This window comes from Chlorocebus sabaeus, chromosome 12, assembly GCF_047675955.1.
Source record: "Chlorocebus sabaeus isolate Y175 chromosome 12, mChlSab1.0.hap1, whole genome shotgun sequence".
NCBI classification, from domain to species: domain Eukaryota; kingdom Metazoa; phylum Chordata; class Mammalia; order Primates; family Cercopithecidae; genus Chlorocebus; species Chlorocebus sabaeus.
This window is the reverse complement of record NC_132915.1, coordinates 81,620,365-81,626,496: the sequence shown is the minus strand read 5'-3', so window position 1 is coordinate 81,626,496 and position 6,132 is coordinate 81,620,365.

Sequence of the window (6,132 nt, the reverse complement as noted above, 5' to 3'; positions counted from 1 at the left end):
TAGAATACATAGCTTTCAGAATTCTGTGGCAATTTAGGATCTCAGATGTTCTGCATTTGCTCACAGTGGTCCCTCTGCCTGAAATATTATTCCTCCCCACCTCCCCATGCTCTCTCCAACATCCTATATCCTACAGTAGTACTTAGCCCAAGTGTCTCCTCTACTTGGAAGAAATTTCCTGACTCTTCCCTTCCCAGGTCATAGCCCCACATCTGATTTAAATGTATCTGAAATAGACAAACTCATAGAAGCAAAGAATAAAACGGTGATTGGTGGTTACAGGACTGGAGGGAGGGGGAAAGGGGACTTGCTGATCAATAGGTATAAAGTTTTAAGTTCTAGAGATCTGTTTTACAACATTGTGCCTGTAGATAACAATACTGTATTGAACACCTAAAAATCTGTTAAGGCTGGCTGAGCACAGTGAGTGGCTCATGCCTGTAATCCCAGCACTTTGGGAGGCCAAGGTGAGAGGGTCACTTGAGGCCAGGAGATCGAGACCAACCTAGTCAACATAGCAAAACACTGTTTCTACAAGAAATTTTTTTTTTTTTTTTTTTTTTTTTTTTTTTTTTTTTTTTTTTTTTTTGAGACAGAGTCTCACTCTATCACCCAGGCTGGAGTCTGGAGTCTGGAGTGCAGTGGTGCGATTGATCTCAGCTCACTGCAACCTCCACCTCCTGGTTCATGCAATTCTCCCGCCTCAGCCTCCCGAGTAGCTGGGATTACAGGTGCACACCACCACACCAGGCTAATTTTTGTATTTTTAGTAGAGATGGGGTTTTGCCATTTCGGCCAGGCTGGTCTCGAACTCCTGATCTCAGGTGATCTGCCTGCCTCAGCCTCACAAAGTGCTGGGATTACAGGCATGAGCCACCGCGCCCGGCCTCTACAAGAAATTTTAAAATTTACTAGGTGCACTGGCTCGCACCTGTAGTCCCATTCTTGGGAGGCTGAGGTAGGAGGATTGCTTAATCCCGGGAGTTGGAAGCTGCAGAGATATAATTAGGCCACTGCACTCCAGCTTGGGTGACAAAATGAGACCTGGACTCAAAACAACTCCCAGCACTTTGGGAGGCCGAGGCGGGCAGATCACTTGATGTCAGGAGTTCGAGACCAGCCTGGCCAACATGACGAAACCCCGTGTCCACTAAAAATACAAAAATCAGCTGGGTGTGGTGGGGGGCACCTGTAATACCAACTACCTGGGAGGCTGAGATGGGATAATCGCTTGAACCCGAGAGGTGGAGGTTGCAGTGAGCCGAGTTTGCAACAGGGTACTCCAGCCTGGGCGACAGAGCAAGACTCTGTCTCAAACAACAACAGCAACAACAAGTTCTATGTCAGCCATAGGAAAGAAAAAACTAAATGTGTTCGGAGGGTAGATCTCATGTTAAGTGTTGTGACCACAATAAAATAAAATTAAGAAGATTGAATGAGGCTCGCTGAAGGCTCACTTCAAAGCAGAGAGAACTTTGGTCCCCTGATGTGGCAGTTATTAATTTATTGCCTCTGAGCTTTGAACTCACTTTCCTTGCCCCAGGGAATGATGCAAAGTCCATTTTTCCCTTTGCCAGCTGGCTGGATGTTAAACGCTGCCAGCAGAGGGTGCCTGAAGGGCACTACAAACCTGGAAAAAGAAGGACGTTTTCTTCTCAAAGCAAATGGATCAACGTGCAAGTTTCCCTGTTCAGCACCAGTTTCTTTGCTGCCACATTGGGGATGGCTGTGGCTGTGAGTTGAATTATGTCCCCCCAAAAATATATGTTCAAGTCCTTAATCCTGGTGCCTGTGAATGTGACCTTTTTTGGAAATAGGGTCTTTGTAAATGTCATTGGTGAAGTCACTCTGGATTAGGGTGGACCTTAATCCAATAACCCATGTTTTTTTTGTTTTTTGTTTTTTGTTTTTTGACCAAGTCTTGCTGCGTTGCCCAAGCCGGAGTGCAGTGGTGCAATCTCTCCTCAGTGCAACCTCCACTTCCTGGGTTCAAGCAATCCTTCTGCCTCAGCCTCCCGACTAACTGGGATTACAGGCATGTGCCACCACCCCGGCTAATGTTTGTGTTTTTAGTGAAGACGGGGTTTTACCATGTTGCCCCGGCTGGTCTCGAACTCCTGACCTCAGGTGATTCGCCTGCCTCGGCCTCCCAAAGTGCTGGGTTTACAGGCGTGAGCCACCACCCGGCCTCATGTCATTGTAAGAAGAGAAAACAGAGGCACAAGAGAAGATGGCCACAGAAGACAAAGGTAGAGGCTGGGGTTATGCTACCACAAATGGGGGAATGCCAAGGATTGCTGGCAACCACCAGGAACCTGGGGAGAGTCATGGAACCTCTCCTCCCTCAGAGGCTCCAGAAGGATCCAACCCTGCTAATACCTTGATTTCAGACTTCCCATCCCCAGAACTGTGAGAAAATAAATTTCTAGCTGTTTTAAGCCTCAGAGTGTGTGGTACTTTGTTTGTTACAACAGGCCTAGGATACTAATGCAGCTTGAATCAGTTACTTTGTCACCAGGTTGGTGGCAGCTGTTAGCTCTCAACAGAGGCCAGTTTCTTCCCTATGAAAGCCGGCAGCACGCTCCTGGGGCAACCACACTCTCCCCTCAGAGCAAAAGGAGTAGTAAGTGCACGCTTAACAGGTACTGGATATCCTTTAAAATGTACATTTTAAAACGGTTAAAACAGTATATTCTATGTTATGTGTATTTTATCACAATTTTAAAAAATCTCAGATCAGGGAAGAGCTTTCTCTGAGTTTCTAAGTTCCATATCTGTTTACTTTTCCCTCCACCTTAGGAGTAATTAGCTGCTCTTATTTATTATTTGTTTTTGAGATGATGCTTTGCTCTTGTCACCCAGGCTGGAGTGCAATGGCGCGATCTTGGCTCACTGCAACCTCCGCCTCCCAGGTCAAGCGATTCTCCTGCCTCAGCCTGCCGAGTTACTGGGATTACAGGTGCCTACCACCACGCCTGGCTAATTTTTTTATTTTTAGTAGAGACGGACTTTCACCATGTTGGCCAGGCTGGTCTCAAACTCCTGACCTCAGGTGATCCACCCGTCTCAGCCTCCCAAAGTACTGGGATTACAGGCATGAGCCACCATTCCCGGCCTCATTATTTATTTTTTTAAAAATTATTTATTGTGAATTAATATAACATCACATTTACCATTTTAACTATTTTAAAGCATACAATTCAGTAGCATTAAGTACATTCACAATGTTGTATAACTACCACCACTATCTAGTTCCAGAAATTTTCATCACTCCAAATGGAAATCCTGTATCTCCTAAGCATGCAATTACTGCATCTTTTGCTCTGTACTCCTTAAGGTTCTCTTCTGCCTTTTAGTAGCTAACCATGACCAGCACCATAAAGGAGCATGCCCTACCTGAAGGAAGATAAGGCAGACTACAGGGGAGCCAGGAAGAATCACAAAGGCTTTGTCCAGGCCAAGATCAGCTGTCAGACTAATCATGCAAGGATACATCCTTGATGGACTTATCCTACTCAAAAAAAATGAACACTATGCTTGAAAAGTGCTGCCAGGTGAACCAGGTCTCACTTCATCTCTCTCACCATAGGAAACCCTATGAACCAGAATCTGAAATAAAATATTGACATAGTCATCATATGGACAGGAAATTGGAAAATTTGGATGAAATGTAAAAGTTCCTAAAAAATATAAAATATCAAAATTAGTGCTTGTATTAATATTAAAGAAACTTAAAAGCCATTCAGGACTATCTCTCCTGAAAAAAAAAAACAAGACAAAACAATTTGCTATAGAAAATAGAAGATTTTCAAAATCTACCCATTCATTTGATTACTGGTTATTGTCATATTGATTCCAAAATCAGATAAGGGCAATACAAGAAAATAACAGCTAATTGCATCCAACATCAATGTCTTTAAAAAGTCCTACATCTTGATCCAGTAAGAACCTTTGCAGGAATGTGAAGATGTTTTACAATCAGAAAATTTATCAATGAATTAATAATAAATTAAAAGAAAAAAACCACATGTTCCCACAAGTGATACAGAAAAAAATATTTTATAATGTTTAATGACTATGATATTTAAAATTACAAAGTAGGAATACTGGACATTTTTCTTACCTTGAGAAGTTTATGTATAAAAAATCTACAGCAAAGTTGGACTTACAGCGAACTACACTTTAAGATCAGGAAAAAGACAAGCCATTGGAATATCCTTTCTACTGTTTAATATGATACTGGAGGTTCTTCTCTGCATTACGAGGAAAAGAAAACAGTGTAAGGATTATAAAGGCAGAGATAAAACTGCGGATATTTACAAATAATATGAGCATCTAGAAAAACTAACAGAATCAACAATCAAGCTATTAGAATTAGAGTTTAGCAAGATTAACACACATATTCAACCCAGAAAACTTAATAGCATTTCTCTCTATTGGCAATAACCAACTATAAAATGGAATATATTTTGTCCACTACTATGTATTCAGCATCCAGTATATAGTAGTTGCTTAATAAACATTTGTTGAATGTCTAAGTGAATGTGGCTTATGAAGAGCTTGCTGTTTATGGTTCTTCCTGGACTACTTACTACATGAATATCCACCTTTGCAATCTGAGGGAAGTCAGGGTTTAGTGTGGATGTACCTCTAACTGCAGCTGCAGGGCTGTATCATTTATAATATTCTCCCCACAATATCTTCCCACAGAGCAAAACTATCTTCTTTCTGGCTTTCTTTGCCAAGGCCGAATAGAAGAATCAGGGGGCTTATCATTCATTAGTTCATTTCATACTACAACCCAGGCAAACGCTGAGGTTTGAGTGTTCTTTACTATCGCTGGTCCAATTGCCTAGGTGGACATGCTCAATCAGTCAGAACAATCTTCTGGGGAGGTTGTTTTGACCAGTAAAATTATTTGAGTAATAACATCTTAAGCCAAAAAAAAAAAAAAAAAAATCCCTATTACCTGAAATCTAGCTTTTGATTCTATTTCTTTAGCCCAAAGGTCAAGATTAGATGATCACAGATGGATTTCGAGATGTAGCCTCTACATTCCATTCCTTAATTATCCATCTGCACCTAGAATTTCTTTTTTAAAATAATTTTTGGGCCAGGCGCGGTGACTCACGCTTGTAATCCCAACACTTTGGGAGGCCAAGCTGGGTAAATTGCTTGAGCCCGAGAGTTTGAGACCAGCCTAGGAAACATGGTGAAACCCTGTCTCTACAAAAAATACAAAAATTAGCCGGGTATAATGGAGTGCACCTGTAGTCCTAGCTACTCAGAAGGCTGAGGTGGGAGGATCGCTTGAGCCTGGGAGGTTGAGGCTTCAGTGAGCCATGATTGTATCACTGCACTCCAGCCTGGGTAACAGAGTGAGACCTTGTCTCAAAAAAAAAATTATTTTTGTAGAGACAGTATCTTCCTATGTTGCCCCAGCTGGTCTCAAACTCCTGGCCCCAATCAATCCTCCCACCTCAGCATCCCAAAGTGCTGGGATTACAGGTGTGAGCCACTACACCCAGCCATTGAATTTTTTCATAAGGTATGTAAAAGGAGAACTAAGAAGCACAGCAAACAGTAATGTCTTCACAGATAACTTTTAGCTAAATTACTTCAATGAATCAGTGGACTTGTGGGTTAGCAACAGGTTATGATTAGCAACTTGATCACAACTAAATCTAAGATTCTTGTAATTGGGATTGGTCTGTACAGCATTTCTAAGTTTTGATAAACAGCTTTGGAAATGTATATGGAAGACAATTAACATTTTCTTCTATCAACATGGACTTGTGAGTTCCATAAACTTAACTTTCCTTGTTTCCTTTGATGATAACTTGTCAAGGACGGATTACCCATACTTACTCTAAAACAGAAGTCTTGATGAATAGACACATTTGCAAATTGTAGGGAATTCACGCACATCACAGGAAGTCTCGAAATTAAAATCCTTCTGATATGGTTTGACTGTGTTCCCAGCCAAATCTCATCTTGAATTGTAGTTCCCATAATCCCCACGTGCCATGGGAGGGACCCAGTGCGAGGGACCTGGTGGGAGGTAATTGAATCATGGGGGCTGTTAGCCCCATGCTGTTCTCATGATAGTGAGTGAATTCTCACAAGATCTGA